The following is a 19,056-nucleotide window of genomic DNA, read 5'->3' on the forward strand; positions in this document are numbered from 1 at the left end:
ATTACACATGTGTGCCACCACACCCAGCTAATTTTTGTATTTTTAGTAGAGATGGGTTTTCGCCACGTTGGCCAGGCTGGTCTCAAACTCCTGGCCTCAAGTGATCCACCCGCCTTGGCCTCTCAAACTGCTGGGATTACACACATGAGATACCGCGCCTGGACCAAATTGCCCATTTTTAAGTGGATAAAGATATAATATTCAAAATCTACAATGATAAACAGTCTCTCATGTGAACGACTGTCTCCTTATATGTGGTGTTCTTGTGCAGTGCACAGTCTGAACAACTGTGCATTCTGCTCTTACCTTCTGGGTCTAGTCATAGCGGTTTTTCTGGATAGCTTCCTTCTCACAAGGGAGATTCTCAGGAGAACTTGGGTTTCCCTCTGCCTAATAACAGTCATTTCCTCCAGATTTGAAGATAAGAAGTGAGCAGTTTATAGATAGAAAGTAGGCAGATACCCTCTGACCTTGAGCTATGCTATGTATCACCTGCACATTCTAAACTGTCCCCTCACAAGGTTTGGTCTCAAAGAGGAGATGGTGAGGAGGATCAAACAGGAGAGCGCAAATGCTTGCCTTTCTTCTCTTCCATCTCCCTTTCCCTCTCCTTGCCATGGTGCCATGAGTCCAGTAGGGACAGGGCGCTCTGTTATTCCCCCGCGCCATATCCTGCCTCTTCTAACCACCAAGTCTTTGAGGTTGCCAGCTTCCCTGTCATGAGAGAAGGTCTACATCTTGTCCCTGTGGCCTTGATGTGGGAGCTAAAGGAATATAGTCAACCTTCTCCAGCGTCTGGCTAGCCAGGCCCACAGCTGGCCCTCCTAGGCAGAGGAGGCCTCAGTGGCTGCAGTGGGGCATGACTTAGAAAAAAGTCTCAGGGCGTCAGTGTAGTGTCCCTGCTGTTCAGTAGCTTCAAAGGATGAATTATGCTCTGTAATTTGGAAATGGAAGAGCAGACCGACTTCATTTTTGTTCTGAATCAAGCCACCTAGACTTTACACCTAAGTCATCATAAGCTTTAAAATAATTTTCATAGCTGGCCACTCTAATTTGTGCACCAGAAGGCTGCAGGAGCTTTTAAACTGTAGAGTGGCCATCAAGTCTGGACACGTTGATACTGTTATTTATCATGTAGAATATGGCAACAATAAGTTATTGCTATGTATTTGACCATTACATGTGTTCCCACTGCTGCTGTAACAAGCTACCATGAACTTAGTGGCTTAAAACAACACAGATTTATTATCTTACAGCTCTGGTGATCACAAGTCCAAAATGGGTTTCACAAGGATAAAATCAAGGTGGCATCAGGACTGTGTTCCTTCTGGATGCCCTAGGGGAGAATTTACTCCTTGCATTTTCCCAGCTTCTAGAGGCCACCTGCATTCCTTGGCTCGTGGCCCCTCCCTTCATCTTGAAATCGCATCACTCTAACCTCTGTTTTTGCATCACATCTCCTGTCTCTAACTTTGACTGTCTTGCCTTTTCTAACTGTGAGGGTCCCTGTAATGACACTGGGCCCACTCAAGTTATCCAGGAAAATCTCCCCATCTCAAGATCCTGCAAATTTGCACACACCCTCGGTATGACCCTTGGCCCCTGACCACCAGATGGGACTGCATGTGAAAATACACCTTGCCTGGCTCGGGTGGGGAGGCTGCCGCTCTGTGGCTGGGCCTGATCTCTCCTTGGCTGGCCTTCCTCCCCCGTCATGCTTTCCTACTCTCTGACCCATCTCCCTACAAACCTGTCCCTGGTGCATCACTTGCACATGAAGCTTCCTTGGAATCTACTTCTGGGGAGCCTGACTTTGGGCACCCTCTGACTGTTTCATATGAAAACAACACAACAATGGTCAGGACAGATACATGCATCTCAGAGAGGCAGAAGGGTGCTCAGGCCAGTGACACCTGACTTTCGTGCCACTGTACTTAATCATGTGTCCACAGCAATGCTGTCTGGCAGAAACCAGAGGCAAGACACAGGTGCGATTTCCAGTTTTCTGGGAGCCACTTGGAAAAGTGAAAAGAAATAGGTGAAATGTATTTTAATGATATTTTCCTTAACCCAGTATATTCACAATAGCATTATTTCCATATGACAACAGTATCAAAACCAAGGACTACTTCACATTTGATTTTTCCTACGAAGTCTTTGAAATCAGTGTGTATTTCACACTCACACACATCTCATCGCAAACTAAACACACATCAGGTGCTTAGTGGCTGGTTGCAGGTGGCATGGCCATTGTGTCAGACAGGGAAGCCCTAGAGCATGACCATGAGAATCAGAAGGAAATTCAGAAAATTAGTGAGGAGAGAAGGGTTTTGAGGTGCCGCCCTGAGTGCTGTCTGGCAGGAAGGGCGTCTCGGCCACAGGCTGCCTACATTCATCTCCTGCTGGGATTGCAGCTCACTGAACTTCCCTTGCCAGTGTGCCCATGGGGAGAGGCTGGCCTGCTCAGAACAGCTCCAGGTATTAGGTCCCCATGACCATTCCCACATTTGTGAATAAGCAGCATGGTTAACTGAGCCTGTCCTTGAGAGGGCACCTACATTTGGCATTCAGATCGTCAGGCTTCTGATCCTGCAGGGAAGAGTGCCAGCACCTGATGGAGGAGGGTAAGTGAGTGTGCAGGGCTGCCAGTGCTTCCCCGGGTTACTGCGTCTGCTTATCAGTCCTGCACCTAGCCTTGCCCAGAGCTTGAAACGTGGCCTGCTCTGCTTGTATATTGACTTATCTAATTTCTACTGTGGCTTCACAGGCAAATGTCGGTTTACAGGCCCTTCAGAGTCTGGGCTTGTCTTTCTTCCTCCCACCCTTGCCTCTGAGCCTTTGCACATGCTAATCCGTTTGCTTGGAAAACTAGTTTCTTTCCCTTGCCCTAAAACTTCAAGCCATAAGCAGATCTAAATTTTTCTCTTTTTAAAAAATTTGATTTAATTTTTATTTTTTAAAAAAGAGGTGAGGTCTTGCTATGTAGCCCAGACTGGTCTTGAATTCCTGGCCTCAAGTCATCCTCCTGCCTCAGCCTCCCGAAGTGCTGGAATTACAGGCCTGAGCCACTGCCTCCAGCCGCAGATCTAAATTTTTTAATGTTTTTTTCTGTATTAGAAATAAAATATCTTATAAATTGTGAATAAAAGCCTCTAGCTTCCAACAATTTTTGTAGTGAAGGTGTTTTTGGCAATCCAAAACAACTTTTCAAAATACAATGAAAAAAACCTTTTGGCAACATGTATGTTAATTCTGAAATAAAGAAAAATCGATTGTTACCTGTATTGAGTATGCAGTTTGAAGAGCAAAACATGAAGCAGCCTACTGAAGCATACATTGGAACAGTGATGTCCAAAGGCCCATATACGGCCAGCTTAATTAGCAGAGGGCACTGGGCTCGGGCCCAGGAGAAATTAGGTCAAAGGAAGCCGTGCTATGGGAAAGTAAAAACAATTACTACAAACCAATTATGACCTCCCGCCCAAGCCATCATTAAGGCATTAACTATACTCCTCCACCCTCGGCTGCAGCCTTCCCGTCCCCAGCCCTTTCCTGGCATCGCTGTGGCACTGATCTGCACAGTGCCAGTGACAATTTTGCAACTTACTGACAATGTGACCTGAAGGTTTTAGCTTATTTTTTTAAACTTATTTATAGGTCAGGATACATGAATGAGGTCTCTCATATTTTCAGCACTGGTACGAAACTAAAAGGGTGACTCTACTGCAAAATATCAGGTGGTTTGTATCGGTCGATTGAGATCTATCGCTGTCCTGCTCTTTGTGCAGGGTTTTGAGGCAGTCTAATGCTTTCTATGAGGAAGGCTCACAGGATTTTGAATGTCAACTCAAGGCCCTCGTAGAACGGTGCTGGGAAGACAGCAGGAGCTTCATCAATACATGGGTGGCTGTGTGCGAGGACAACTGTGCTCCTGAAATACACACGTTTAAGGGCACGTGGCTGACACAGGCCACTTGCTGGTGCAGTGCCACGGACTAAGGAGGAATGATATATAATAAAGGCAGAGATCCTGCAAATCCCACGGCAGCCCAGGCATTCTCCAGCCCTGGGCACAGTGCCTGAATGTCACGGGGCTGCCATGCCAGTGTGCTGAACAGATTAGAAGAGATGAGAGGGGACAGAAACCCTGTCTCTAGGCAGCACATTTTCAGGCCATGTCAAGTAGTAAACAAGTAGAAAAACGAACCAGCAGAACCACTGGAAAAGGGAGAGAGATTTGCGCTCAGAGGTCCTCAAAATCTCCCTCCACTCTGGAGGTCTCTGGCAGCTTCGTCTGTTCCTCCAGTTCTGCCCTTGGGTGGCTGCAACTCTCCTTCCCCCCACACCCTCTTTGCTTCCATTCTGCTTTAAGTCACTTTATTTTATTATTTTTAATCAATGTAACACATTTTTTGGTAGCAATATTAAAATATATTATAATATATTAATATATGTTAAAAAATATTAATATATATTTATATATTATAATATATTAATATATTAAAAATATATTATAATATATTAATATATTAAAAATATATTATAATATATTAACATATAAAAATATATTATAATATATTAATATATTAAAATATATATTATAATATATTAATATTAAAATATATTATAATATACTAATATATATTATAATATATTAATATATATTAAAATATATATTATAGTATATATTTTTATATTCTTGATTAATGTAACAAATACCAGCCAGGAGCAGTGGCTCCCACCTGTAATCCCAGCTGTTTGGGAGGCTGAGGCTGGGGAATCACTTGAGATCAGGAGTTCAAGACCAGCCTGGCCAACATGGTGAAACCCCATCTCTACTAAAATACAAAAATTAGCCAGGTGTGGTGGTGGGCGACTGTAATCCCAGCTACTCGGGAGGCTGAGGCAGGAGAATCACTTGAACCCAGGAGGTGGAGCTTGCGGTAAGCTGAGATTGCGCCACTGCACTCCAGCCTGGGTGACAGAGCAGCACTCCATCTTAAAAAAAAATATATATATGTATATATATATATGTGTATATATATGTGTGTGTGTATGTGTATATATAACAAATACCTAATGACAAATACCCAAAGAGAAGGAGAAATGGAGGAAGGGAGGGAAATGAGAAAGAGAGCGGGACGGATGCAGAGGAAGGGAGAGGGAGAGGGATTGCTTTCTTATTTAGAATTTCTGGGTGTATGGGCTGTGACAGTGTATTCACCGTCTGTCATGGAAGTCAGGATTTAGTGCTCAAATAGCATCTCTGCTTCACTTCCCCTCTCTTCATCTTCTCATTCTACAATTTTTTTTGTTAAAAATTATACTAATTGAGTTTGGTTAAATTATACTTCCATTTTTGGTAACCTGCCTCTCCTGGTCTTTCTGCAATCAGCCCTGAAATCCTTAGACTCTGCACACTTGGTGTGACCCTTTTGCCATTCATTTACTTGTATTCAGTAGGCTTTCTGGGAAGTGTTTCTTCATGTACGGTATCTGGATGAGTTTTTAAAAATCCATTCAAGTCATAAACCTGTTGTTTTTTAATCTTACAGTTGAAAAACAACATTAAACATCAGCATATCAAAACTCTTTGCCCAAGCCATTTATACTAATTTTGCCCTCCACATTAGAAATCATACTATCCAGCCCTAGAGTGGTTCAGAATATTTGAGATCCTGTCTGTACTGCTGAGCTATATCACTGGATTGAACTGGGAAAATCATGGAACTGGCCTGTACTGGCATTAGCAGTTTGTGAAGAAACTTTTGGAAAATCTCATTCCTTTTTTCAACAGCCAGCAAAGTCCAGACAGAAAAGGAAGGAAGAGCAGACAATGTTGGTTTTGGTGCCTGAGATCTGAGTGCATTCCCTGAGGAATGGAGGTCCCTAAGGAGTTGTGATGGGCCGGAATGTTGACTCCAGATGTTCCCAGCGCCCAGACTCGTTGGCACAGGGGGACCCTGAATGATAATATCCCATCAGCTGAGATTTTCGATGCAGATTTTCCATCCTATGTTATGACTCACATTACAACAGTTACCTAAACAAAGATCTTTGCTCTTTCTGGATGAGTTTCCAGTGATAAACGAATAAAATGGCATCAAACAACTCCCCTTCTTAGAGGTGTCATGTTTGTATACACAAGCTCTGATTCACCCTCTTCTCATCAGTGGGTTTGTCTGATTGTCAAGCACGGTGTCTTCTAGTGGGGACATGTGACAGTAATTTCTTTTCCACATTATCTGCCATTGACACCATGTCACCCTCTACTGCATCCTTTGATAAAGGGATTCTACAAGTAGTTTTTATTTCTCTTTCTGAGCATAACATTTTTCATTAACTTTAACACTACTTTTCCCAAGCTTCTGAAGAATCCTGTGACTTGCACCTACTTTTGCTATAGGGAATGTCACTTTAAATGCAGTTTCAAAACGTTGTTTTGGTCTTTTTTTTCTGCGTAAACAACTGATTTTTTTTTTTCTAGAAATCATTATTGACTGGGCATGGTGGCTTACACCTGTAATCCCAGCACTTTGGGAGGCCAAGGTGGGTAGATCACAAGGTCAAGAGTTTGAGACCAGCCTGGCCAACATGGTGAAACTCTGTCTCTACCAAAAATACAAAAATTAGCCGGGCATGGTCGTGGGTGCCTGTAATTCCAGCTACTACTCGGGAGACTGAGGCAGGAGAGTCGCTTGAACCTGGGAGGCGGAGGTTGCAGTGAACTGAGAGTGCGCCACTATACTCCAGCCTGGGCGACAGAGCGAGACTCTGTCTCAGAAAAAAAAAAAAAGAAAAGAAATCATTATTTTGAGATTTTTCTAGGGGGAATTCATGGAGTTTACCAAAGGAATTTCATAGGGCCTTAAAAATGATATAACAGCTTCAGTGGTTTTGGACTTTTGTTTGGCAAAGTTTATGACAGTGACAGACTCCCATCCATTTGCATTTTTCAATGTTGGCATTTTAAGCAAGACCATCCCTGTTGGAGATTCGCTTGTTCTAACACCTACAAATTTATTGAAGTAGTGCTCAAATTTGTTTTCACATTGTTTTGAAATGTATTAGCATCATTTTCAATACTAGTTTACACCTGATGAGCCACTTCCGAATCACTGCTCCACATTTGTGATTTGTAAATATGAGATGCACAGTGGAAAGAAACAAAAACTCCAATTTAATGAACAGAAACCACCAAAATAATGTGAAACTCTCTTAGCAAGGACAAGCTATAGACTTATAGCTGAGATGGCCTGACCAACAATTCTTGTAGCCAAGTGAAGTCTAATTTTACATTGAAAATTTGAATGTATACAAACAACTTCTTTCATGTATTTTGTTTTTTGAAATTGCTCAGCAGCCTGTGGAGTCACTGATAGACCACCAAGGATGTCAGCAACCAACGTTGAGGAACACAGCTCTGGGCTGAAGTAAGCAGCTGCCTGGCACCAGAACTCTCTACTTCCTGCTCTGCTGTGAAGGCTGGAGTCCCCTTGGCAACACCAGCCTGCTTTTCCAACAGGTACTGCAGGCTCTATACAAGTCCTTCCCAGCATCAGTCAAGAAGCAAGAACATATTCTCTCAAAAGAAGCCAGACCTCAGCCAGATTCAGGAGAATCAGCCAGGGGACCCCACTCTCTGAGAGACTTCAATCTCTCTGAACATCAGTTCCCTTCTCCAGAAAATGCAGATCATAATGTCTCCCTAATAGGACTGTTGGGAGGAATAGACTAATTGAGATGTCAACTGTTGTACACCAAATACGGAGACTGGCACATACCATGGACTTCGTAATTAGTAGTTGTAACTATCTTCTATCTTTTTATGTCCCCATAGTATTTAGAAAGATAGGATATCAAAAGCTGGGACACTTAACCCCACAGTAATGAACTTACACTTGGTAATTCCAACACACAGGGGCAGAGGAAATATTTAAATAGCCTCCAGAGGCGGGGCACCATGGTTCATGCCTATAATCCTAGCACTTTGGGAGGCCGAGGCTGGCAGATTGCTTGAGTCCAGGAGTTTGAGACAAGCCTGGGCAACATGGTGAAATAAAAAAAAAAAAAAAAAAAAAAAAAATTAGCCGGGTGTGGTGGTGCGTGCCTGTAGTCCCAGCTATTTGTGGGGCTGAGGTGGGAGGATCACTTGAACCTGGGAGGCAGAGGTTGCAGTGAGCCGAGATCGTGCCACTGCACTCCAGCCTGGGTGACAAAGCAAGACCCTGTCTCAAATAAATAAATAGCCTCCAGAAACAATATATAGAAGCCTGAGAAACAGCAGAGGCTCATAGGCCACCCAACACACAGCTCAAAGCAGTGCTTTCATCCTCCTTCAGCCTCAGAGAAGTTTCATCATCACAAAAAAGGGTGACCACACGAGGACTCATTTGTATGTCATAAACTGATATGGACAATCGGCCCTTCTTTTTTCTTTCTTAGATATGAGGTCTTGCTCTGTCGCCCAGGCTGGGGTGCAATGGCGTAATCATAGCTCACTGCAGCCTCCAATTCTTGGCCTCTAGCAATCCTCCCACCTCAGCCTCCCAAGTGGCTGGTACTACAGGCTCTGATCCTGCTTAAGGATTCTGTGTTTGCATTTCTCTGTTGCTGGTCATTTATGGTGCTGATTAGGTTCATGAGTGAAGGGGAGTTTCAATGGGGAAGAAGGGAAAAGATAGAAAAAACATCTGGAAGCAGGAGGAAGGTTGGAGGTTGGAGGAGATATGGGGAATTGAAGAGAGTCATTGGAGACTGGGAGTGTTGTAGGTAAGATATGAACAAGGCTGTGACAGTTGCCTTGAAATTGGGGACTTCAGGGATTTGGATGGATAAAACAGATTTCTAGGAAATGTTGCTGCTGTGTGTTATGCAATTTAATGTCTCTCTTTTGGGGTTTGGACTTATGTTTCTTTTGGATGTGGCATTATGCTGAAACAAGCAATATGGTGGATTGCAAACATTGCCACAAATTCTTCCCATTCATGTTGCAACGCTCCACAACATAATATTGCAGCTCCCCAGTCGAGAAAGGACGTCTGTTTTTTCACCCCTTGAAGCTGGACTTGGCCACGTGACTTAGTTTGGCCAATGGGACACTAGCAAATGTGCAGCACGCAGAGGCTTGCAAAGTGCATACATATTGGAACTTGCCTCTCTTGCTGCTCTAGGAAATGCTTGAACTAGCACCCTTTGAAGGAGCCTGTCTAGGCTGCTAGATCAGAGGGACATGACCTGGTTTTCTCCACGGGCCCTGCTGATAGTCAGCCACTGGTGGACACATGAGTGAGGCCACTGACTGGCGGCTGACGGCATGCATGTGTGAGCACGGCTGAAATTCCACAGAGCAGAGACCAGCTGTCCCAGCAAGCTTAGCTCAAAGTGCAAACAAATAAACAGCTGTTTTAAGCTACTGTGTTTTGAGAGGGTTTGTTATGCAGCAAAAGCTAATAGATACAGGCAGGAACAAGAATCTCCAGTATTTCATAGGTTTGTTATGTGATGGTGCTGTGTGCCTGGGGCTGAGTTAGTGCTCAACAATCAGTAGCCTATAAAAGAGCAGCTGCTGTCCATCACCGGACAGTGGGCCATCACCGGAGCACTGTGGCAATGCGAGTGTCCCTGGAGCATATCGAGTGCAATCTGCCTCTGATGCAGGGGTCCCTGACACCATGCCCAGCTGGTCCTGCTCTGCCCGGTGGCTTCTTGTGGCAGAGATTCCCCTGGCTGGCCATTCTGCATAGAGAGTTGGGATTAGTGACGTGCTGTCTATTGTATTTAGCCAAAAGCCATTGTGAGTGAGGAATGCATTTTATTTTCAGAGTAATCCTGAGTCAAGAGACGTGAGGTGAAGGAGAAAGACCAATATTCCTTTGAGCTCCCCTTTGCCTATCTCCCATCCTTTACCCTGAAGGCATCTGCTGAAGTTCTGAACTGTGAGAGCCTCTTCCCTTGAAATGACCCCATTAGTTAGCTGGTGTGGGGTGATTTGGGTAACACCTATCCAAGGGTATGAAGCCTCGGAATCTGGGTTATTAGGGAGTGAAGGGGGCTAAGAAAGGAAGGCCAAAGACATGGGCATAGGAGAAGTCAAGGAAGAGGCACTGTGCCGTGCGTGCAAGGTGAGAGGCCTATGGAATGAAGCAAGGTGTGTTGTGATATATGGCAGATATGTGTGCAGAGGAGATGCCACACTCAGTAAGTATGCTATGGCATGATTTTCTGTGGTCAAGGGACAGTTTGCACAAGCTTTGTAGCAAGAGGAAGTTGACCTGGGGTAAAGTCAACTTAGTGTCCTCAAGATTAAATAGCTTGTCAGTAACTCCTTCATTATTTATCAAATATTTACTGAACACTAGGTTCTGGGGATGCAGTGACCAAAATGTGAAAAGTATCTGAACTCATGGAGCTTCCATTCTAAAGGGGGAAATCCCCAATTCACATCTTATTACATAACATAATTTTGTGTGCGTAAAGCAGGATGAGGGGTTGCAGAGTGTTTGATGCTTCTAGATGATGTGGTCAGGAAAGGCCTCTCTGAGGGGATGCTGTTTGAACAGAAACCAGAATTGGTGATGGCACCTCAGGCAGAGAGCACAGCAAGTGCAAAGGCCCTGAGAGGCGATGGTGCTGGTGGAGGATAGAGTCGGGTCCTGATGGTACAGTGGTCAGTAGGAGACACCTGCCCATCATATGCAGGGGTTCCTAGGCCATGGACAGCACCTTCACTTGGTTTACAGTAAGTGCGCTGGAAGCCTTCGAGGATAGGGAGTGACTTGATCTGATTTTCATCCCAAAAGGATTCTCTCTCTGTTGCATCAGAACAGAAGACTTTTGGGGAGCCTTGGAAAGACAGAGCTGAGTCTGGAAGCTGGAACAGTGGCTCCACTGCTGGGTGATCTTGACAGGTAGGTTAACCTTTCTGAGTTGCAGAGTTCTTGTCCATACCTTGGTGACAACTATTATATCATTTTCCTCCCTGCATTGTTAAGCAATTTAGCAGATATTTTTTTGGGGCCCAGCTCTGTGCCAGGCATGTGGTGAGGCCCCGAGCTATGTAGAGGACTCAGTAAGTGACGCATGTGGGCCCAGCATGCTTCTAACACACAGCAAGGTTCAAGAATGGTGACCATGCTAGTACATTTATTATCAGTCAGTGGGTGTCCTGGCCTGATGGAAGAAGCAGCTCTGCATCTCAGATCAAGGATTACAAAGAAGGGTCCATGTGGGTGGTCTCTGTCACTCTGGAGACCCAGGCCAAGTGCTACGGAAACCTCACAGCACCCCAGCCTGGTTTGTCACCTGCTCCTACCTGCCTGCCATTTTACTTCTTAAATTCTATGATCTCTTAAGTGACTCGCATTCATTTGCCTTGTTTTGGCATATCTTATCCTTTGTCCTGTCAATCTTGGAGTGCTTGATTTAGACTTTGTTTTTGGTGTATTAATGATTCCATTCAATCAAAATTCACTTCCCTGTAGCTTCAAATGTTGGTCTGCCTTGGTTTCCTCAATCTAAGGGCTGCAAGAGGGGTGTTTTGTGTTACATTATTTATTTATTTATTTATTTATTTATTTATTTATTTATTTATTTTTGAGATGGAGTTTCACTCTTGTTGCCCAGGCTGGAATGCAATGGCATGATCTTGGCTCACTGCAACCTCTGCTTCCCAGGTTCCAAGCAATTCTCTTGCCTCAGCCTCCTGAGTAACGGGAACTACAGGCATGTACCACCATGCCTGGCTAATTTTTTTGTATTTTTTAGTAGAAACAGGGTTTCACCATGTTGGCCAGGCTGGTCTCAAACTCCTGACCTCAGGTGATCCACCCACCTCGGCCTCCCAAAGTGCTGAGATTACAGGCATGAGCCACCGTGCTCAGCCACATTATTGTTTATTGGTTTTATTATTAACACAACCTCAGGCAAAGTTACACTAAGGAACTGTAGCTTAGAAAGTACACATTTTATTTTATTTTTAATGTGGTAAAATACACACAACATAACATTTGCCATTTTCACCATTTTAAGGGTAAAGTTTAGTGGCCTTAAGCATATTCACATTGTTGTGTAACTATCACCACTTTTCATCTCCAGAACTTTTTCTCCATCCCAAACTCAAACTCTGACTTGTTAAACAATAGCTCCCCATTTCTCCCTCCACCAGCCCCTGGCAACCACCCCTGTACTTTCTGTCTCTATGGATGTGGCTATTCCACCTCCCGCATAGAAATGTCATCATTCAGTATTTGCCCTTTTGTGTCTGGCTTCTTTCACTTGATATTATGCCCTCCAGGTTCATTCATGTTGTAGCATGTGTCAGATTTTTCTTCCGTTATTGGAAAAAACAAACTCTGTAAAACATTTTAAAGAGGTTTGTTTCTGAGCCCATATTGTCAGAGTAGGTAGCTAGGCAGACATGAGCAGGGCAGGAAAGGCCCCTGCACTCCTGCCCAGGAATGTCAGGTGACCATCAGGTGATGGTCAGGCAGTTGTTAAACTGTCTCTCTAAAATAATAATTGGTTGCAGCTGCTGCCAGGGAAAGGCAGTCTTCCAATAGACGGAAACACCTGAAGCTGTTATCAGCAGCTTCCTGATGAGATCTTGGGAAATGGGCAAGTAGGCTCATGAATGTGCACTAGGAGGCAAAATAGCAGAGTTTAACTGGTATACGACCTTCCTTTAGGAACACTTGACTGGTAAGGGAAAATTGCCTCAAATGAGCATGTGCACAACTTCAGTAAACACACTGTGCACGCAGCCCCTCCCAGGTGCTGGCAGGCCACTGTGCATGGGAATGGCCTACCCCAATGAAAAATCAAGCGGGGAGAGACCTAAACCACGGAACCATGCCAATGTATGAAACCCCAAGTGAAAGGCCAAACAGTGTACGTGGATCTCTCAAGCTGCCCACTTGGCCCTCTTCCAAGGGTAGTTTACTTCCTTTTGTTCCTGCTCTAAAACTTTTTTTTTTTTGAGACACAGTCTCGCTCTGTTGCCAGGCTGGAGTGCAGTGGCGCGATCTCAGCTCACTGCAACCTTTGTCTCCAGGGTTCAAGTGATTCTCCTGCCTCAGCCTCCGGAGTAGCTGGGACTACAGGTACACGCCACCACACCCAGCTAATTTTTGTATTTTTTTTTTTTTTAGTAGAGACGGGGTTTCACCATGTTGACCAGGATGGTCTTGATCTCTTGACCTCATGATCCACCCACCTTGGCCTCCCAAAGCGCTGGGAGCCACCGCTCCCGGCCTCTAAAACTTTTTAATAAACTTTCACTCCTGCTCTAAAACTTGCCTCGGTCTTTCACTCTGCTTTATGCCCCTTGACTGAATTCTTTTCTCCTAGGGAAGAATTGAGTTTGCTGCACACCTGTCGGATTTGCTACTGCTAACAACGTGAGTGACTGTGGCCAGGAGAAAACACAAACTCAAGAAGCCCTGAGTAAGTGATCACGAAGTGGTTGGGTTACAGTTAGGTTTTATACATAATTGTAAGTAAAATTATAAATCAATCAATGAAAGGTATATATTGGTTTAGCTAGAAAAGGCAGGGCATCTCAAAGCAGGGACTTACAAGTCATAGGTGGGTTTTCAGGATTCTTTAGTCGGCAATTGATTGCAAGAGTTAAGCTTCATCTAAAGACGTGAAGTCAGTAAAAAGGAATGCTTAAGATAAGGGGGTCTGCTATCTCTCATGTGATGCTATACCAGAGTCAGTTTGGAAAATAAGCCATGTTATACTGGGTTAATTTAAAAAAACAATTTAAGGAGACTTTATGGTTTGTAGGGTGTGATTTAACCTTATCCTTGCATAGTCTTGGGTCTTATTTATTTATTTATTTGAGACTGAGTCTTGCTCTGTCTTATTTATAATTCAGTATCTTATTGCCACAGAGAGTCTGTTCTGTCAGTCTTATGATCTCTATTTTAATGTTAATGCTGGTCAGTTGTGCCTAAACTGTGAAACGAAGGGGGTATTATGAGGCATGTCTGACCTCCCTTCCTGTCACGGCTGGGAATTAAGTTTTTAAGAATTTTCTGTGGTCCCCTTGGCCAAGAGGGGGTCCTTTCAGTCAGTTGTGGGGACTTAGGATTTTTTTTTTTTTTTTGAGACAATCTCGCCCTATTACCCAGGCTAGAATGCAGTGGCACTATCTTGGCTCACTGCAACCTCTGCCTCCTGGACTCAGCCTTCTGTCTCAGCATCCTGAGTAGCTGGGACCACAGGCGTGCGCTACTGTGGCCAGCTAATTTTTTGTATTTTTTGTAGAGATGTGGTTTTGCCATGTTGCCCAGGCTGGTCTCAAACTCCTGAGTTCAAGCAATGCTCCCGTCTTTGCCTCCCAAAATGCTGGGATTACAGGCATGAGGCACCACGTCCAGCTAGGATTTTATTTTTAGTTTACCCTTCCTTTTTTAGGCTGAATAATATTCCACTGTATGTATATGCCACATTTTGCTTATCCACTTATCCACTGATGGACACTTGGGGCTTCTTCTTCTTTTTTTTTTGGCTACTGTGAATAATGCTGCTATAAACATGGGGTTCAAATATCTCTTTGAGACTCTGCTTTAACTTCTTTTGGATATACACTCAGAAGTGAAATTGGTGGATCATAGGATAATTTTGCCTTTGTGAAATTATGACAGTAAGAGAAATCTGACATAGTTGACTCCATCTTGCTTCTAGCCTCCAAGCTGTCCTTGGTCATTCCTGGCCATAGGCCAAGCTAACTTTGGGAGAAATTTATTTTTATATTATTCTTATTTTTTTGAGACGGTCTCGCTCTATCACCCAGGCTGGAGTGCAGTGGCGCAATCTTGGCTCACTGCAACCTCCTTCTCCTGGGTTCAAGCGATTCTACTGCCTCAGCCCCCCAAGTAGGCTAATTTTCAGATTTTTAGTAGAGATGGAGTTTCACCATGTTGGCCAGGCTGGTCTCCAACTCCTGACCTCAAGCGATCCGCCTGCCTCAGCCTCCCAAAGTGTTGAGATTACAGGTGTGAGCCACCCTTACTTGAAAGTGAGGATGACAATAGTCCCTCACTAAAACTAACCCCCTTCTTGCTCAGGGATTGAAAACCACCTTTGTAAGATTAATGAAAGGGCACAAGAATAGGACTGTGGGAGGGGTCTGAACTCTGCTAAGATGTAGGCATAGTGTCTATAATTCCTTCCTGCTCAAGAGTCATGGGGCCAGAGGTCACAATATTTGTGACTTCCAGCCAGGCATGGTGGCTTATGCCTGTAATCCCAGCACTTTGGGAGGCTGAGGTAGGTGGATCACTTAAGGTCAGGAGTTCGAGACCAGCCTGGGCAATATGGTGAAACTCCATCTCCACTAAAAATACAAAACAACAACTACAACAACAACAAAAGAAACTTAGCTGGGTGTGGTGGTGGGTGCCTGTAATCCCAGCTACTAAGGAGGCTGAAGTAGGAGAATCACTTGAACCTGGGAGGCAGAGGTTGCAGTGAGCCAAGATCGTGCCACTGCACTCCAGCCTGGGCAACAAAAACGAAACTCCGTCTCAAAAAAAAAAAAAAAAAACCAATTATAGAAATTACAGGTTTGAGCCACTGTGCCTGGCCTATATATGTCTATCTTTATGTCAGTAGCAGGCTGTTTTGATTACTGTAAATTTGTGGTAAGTTTTGAAATCAAGAAATGTGAGACGTGCAACTTTGTACTTCTTTTTCAAGATTGTTTTGACTCTTTAGGGTTCCTTGAGATTCTATCTGAAATTTAGGATGGATTATTCTTTTTCTGCAAAAATGTCATTGGGATTTTGGTAGAGAGTGCATTGAATCTGTAGACCATTTGAGTTATATTGGTATGTGAAGAATATTGTCTACCCGGCCATGAACACAGGATGTCTTTCCACTTATTACTGTCTTCTTTAATTTTTTTTCAGCAACATTTTGTATTTTTCAGTGTGTAAGACTTTTGCTTGCTTGGCTAAGTTTATTGCTACGTATTTTACTCTTTTTAATGCTTTTGTAAATGGAATTATTTTCTTAATTTTCTTTTTGGTTGTTTATTGTTAATGTATACAGGCAAAACTGATTTTGCATGTTGATTTTGTATGCTACAACTTGGCTAAATTTGTCTATTAGTTCTAACAGGTGTGTGTATGTATAACAAAACATTTTTCATAATAAAGGAATTTTATTTTTATTTTTTCAGATTTGGGGGAACATGTGCAGCCTTGTTACTTGGGTATATTTCATTATGCTGAGGTTTGGACTTCTAATGAGCCCATTGCCCAAGTGTGATCATAGTACCTGACAGGTAGTTTTTCAACCTTTTCGCCCCTCTCTCCCTCCCCCTCGGAATATTTTTAAAACACTTTCAAAACCATCCTCTCCCTATCTATTAGGAGGCTATGCATGAATGCTCTTTGCATCTAATGAATACCGAATGCAGATGTGTAGAGAATCCTGACCAAGCCACGCTGGCGCCAGTGAAGGTAGAAAAGCAGATCACGATTGTTAAAGTGCTTTGAATCCCCAGTTACACAAAATCAAGCATAAATGGTTGATATTCCACGTTGAAAATGTTGACAGAAGAGAGGAATATTTAAGGGATCTTTTCAGAGGTTTCCAATTTGCTTAGTGTTAAACTGTGACCTCTGAATAAATTTAAATTGTGGTTATCCCGGCATGTTAGAATTTCACAGAAAATGGTAAATAATGTAAATAATGTTTAGTAGAAAATTGCTTTGATTTGTGGGATCTCCTGCCACACCATAAATGAGGTATAAATAGTTTTCTAATTTGGGAAAAACAGTAAGAAGATTTTCCTGCTTGAGAAAGGCAGTTGTACCTACTGTCAAAGTAATTGAAAGGACTTACTGAAAACATGGGAACAGAAGAACGCAGAGGTCAGAGAATTTCTGGAGTGTCCAATTAGAGCTACAAATACAGGATGTGTGTATTGGGGCTATACATATAACTGCAAGGAAAATGATGTGCCTCAAGAAGTGAAATAACATGCAGCTGCTTCCACTGTTTAGGGGCTTGTCCTGGAGACAGCTCCACCCTCTTCTGAGCCCTGTCCTCCAGGTGACAAAATGGAGGGGAACCACATATGCAATTGCTGCCTACATGGTGCAGAACCAAGACACGTTCACCTGGCCCCCAGGAGCCCAGGACACCTATACCTGGGCTCCAGGAATGTGCTTTTCAGCCTTATCCCAGACTATCTTCCTTCCAGACAGGGAGGCTGGGATTAGAACAGGTGGGACCATAGGCATTTGCAACCCTGAGGCTCATCAGGGTCTGCCAGGGGCAGACAGCAGAACATAGCAGCTCTCTTGAGTACACGGGTTCAGTAAGTCAAAGCCTTCCCCGTTCCTCCTTCACCTGAGGGACAGATGACCACCTAACTCCTCCCAGACCTTGCATGGCCCTGTCTATAATTACTGTTTCCTTTAATTTCTGGCGGTTCACCTCATTATAGTCCATGAACCTAATGAGAGGGTCCCTTTGCCTGGCAAGCAGGGATGGAACAGGTTTGGATTAGACTCTGACTCATTGTGTTTTGTTGGTCGGACTCCGGTAGTGTCTGCTCCTGGCTTACCTCACTTCTGTGGTCCCAAGAATGCAAACCGCGGCCCGGTTCTGCCGGGCTCCACTCCCCACCTCCACTCCCCGCCTCCACTCCCCACCACTCCTAACTCTGGCTGACCTACATAGTCTTTCCTGAGTGCACTGAAATAGCTGTTTTCATTTCTGCTCATCCATGCTGATGGCTTTCCCTTTCCCAATGCATTAGATTCCCCCTCCATCAATATTGCACATTTGGCCTCCATTCCACATACTTCACGTGCCTTTCTAGATGGTTTTATTCCTATGAAAAACAACTGATTATTATTTTTCTCTGTCTGTTCATGTTGTTTTACTTATTATTTTACTTCTCCCTTGTGTTATTACAAATCATAAGAAAAATAGTGATACCCCCTGCTATTATAATTCCTATTTGAAACTATGTAAGGCTTGGCATGGTGGCTCACACCTATAATCCCGGCACTTTGGGAGGCCAAGGTAGGAGGATCCCTTGAGTCTAGGAGTTTGAGACCAGCCTTGCCAATATAGTGAGACCCCTATCTCCACAAAAAAATTGAAAAATTGGCCAGGTGTGGTAATGCACACCTATAGTCCCAGCTACTAGGGGGGTTGAGGCAGGAGGATTCCTTGAGCCCAGGATTTCGAAGCTGCAGTGAGCTGTGTTCACACCACTGCACTCCAGCCTGGGCCACAGAGTGAGACTCTGTCTATATATTAAAAAAAAAAAGAAATAAACTATGTAAAATATTAACTGTCCTAATACCATTTCCCAAAGGGAAACATCCCCTTAATGATGCCAGCCAATGCATCAGGAAAGATTACCTTTTGACTGTCATAGATCACTATGACCTGCTTATTTATCCTATTATTCTAAGTGTGCTATGTTTCTGTTGCTAACGCATTTCTTTTATTTTGTTAAAAATGTGAAATTTTCAAGCTTAAAGGAACTTTTAAACTTAGAGTTGTGAGTACACTACACAACGATTTTTTCCTAAGCCATTTGAAAGTAATTTGTCCACGTCATATCCCAACTTGCCCCAATTTTTCGGATGTATTTGCTACAAGGCTATCTCCTACATAACCACACTACACCATTCCAACCAGGAAATTAAAAGACACATCACCTACATCTCATCCTCAAACCCCCTTTACATTTTGCCAATTATCCTGAGTGTTCTATGCAGCAAAATGATTCAATCCAAAGTCTTATATTGCCTTCTGTTGCCCCCCTCTGTCTCTTTTCACAAAAGCACTTTTTATTTGAGGCAAAGAGAAGTCTTGCCGTAAGGATTATATTCCATCAGCCGAAACTCAACTGTTAGAGGCACTATTTTGACTCTGTAGATTTTGCTTCTCTTTGGTCAGAAAAGGGTATTCAGGTTGCACTTCCTTCAGCTGAACAAAAATGGCAAAGAAAGTGGGAAAAGAATTCCACTCTGCTGATGCTGCTCTTCAGACCTGACGTCAAGCTTGACAGGCCCTTGC

The sequence above is a fragment of the Gorilla gorilla genome, chromosome 17, assembly GCF_029281585.2.
Source record: "Gorilla gorilla gorilla isolate KB3781 chromosome 17, NHGRI_mGorGor1-v2.1_pri, whole genome shotgun sequence".
Taxonomy (NCBI): Eukaryota; Metazoa; Chordata; class Mammalia; order Primates; family Hominidae; genus Gorilla; species Gorilla gorilla.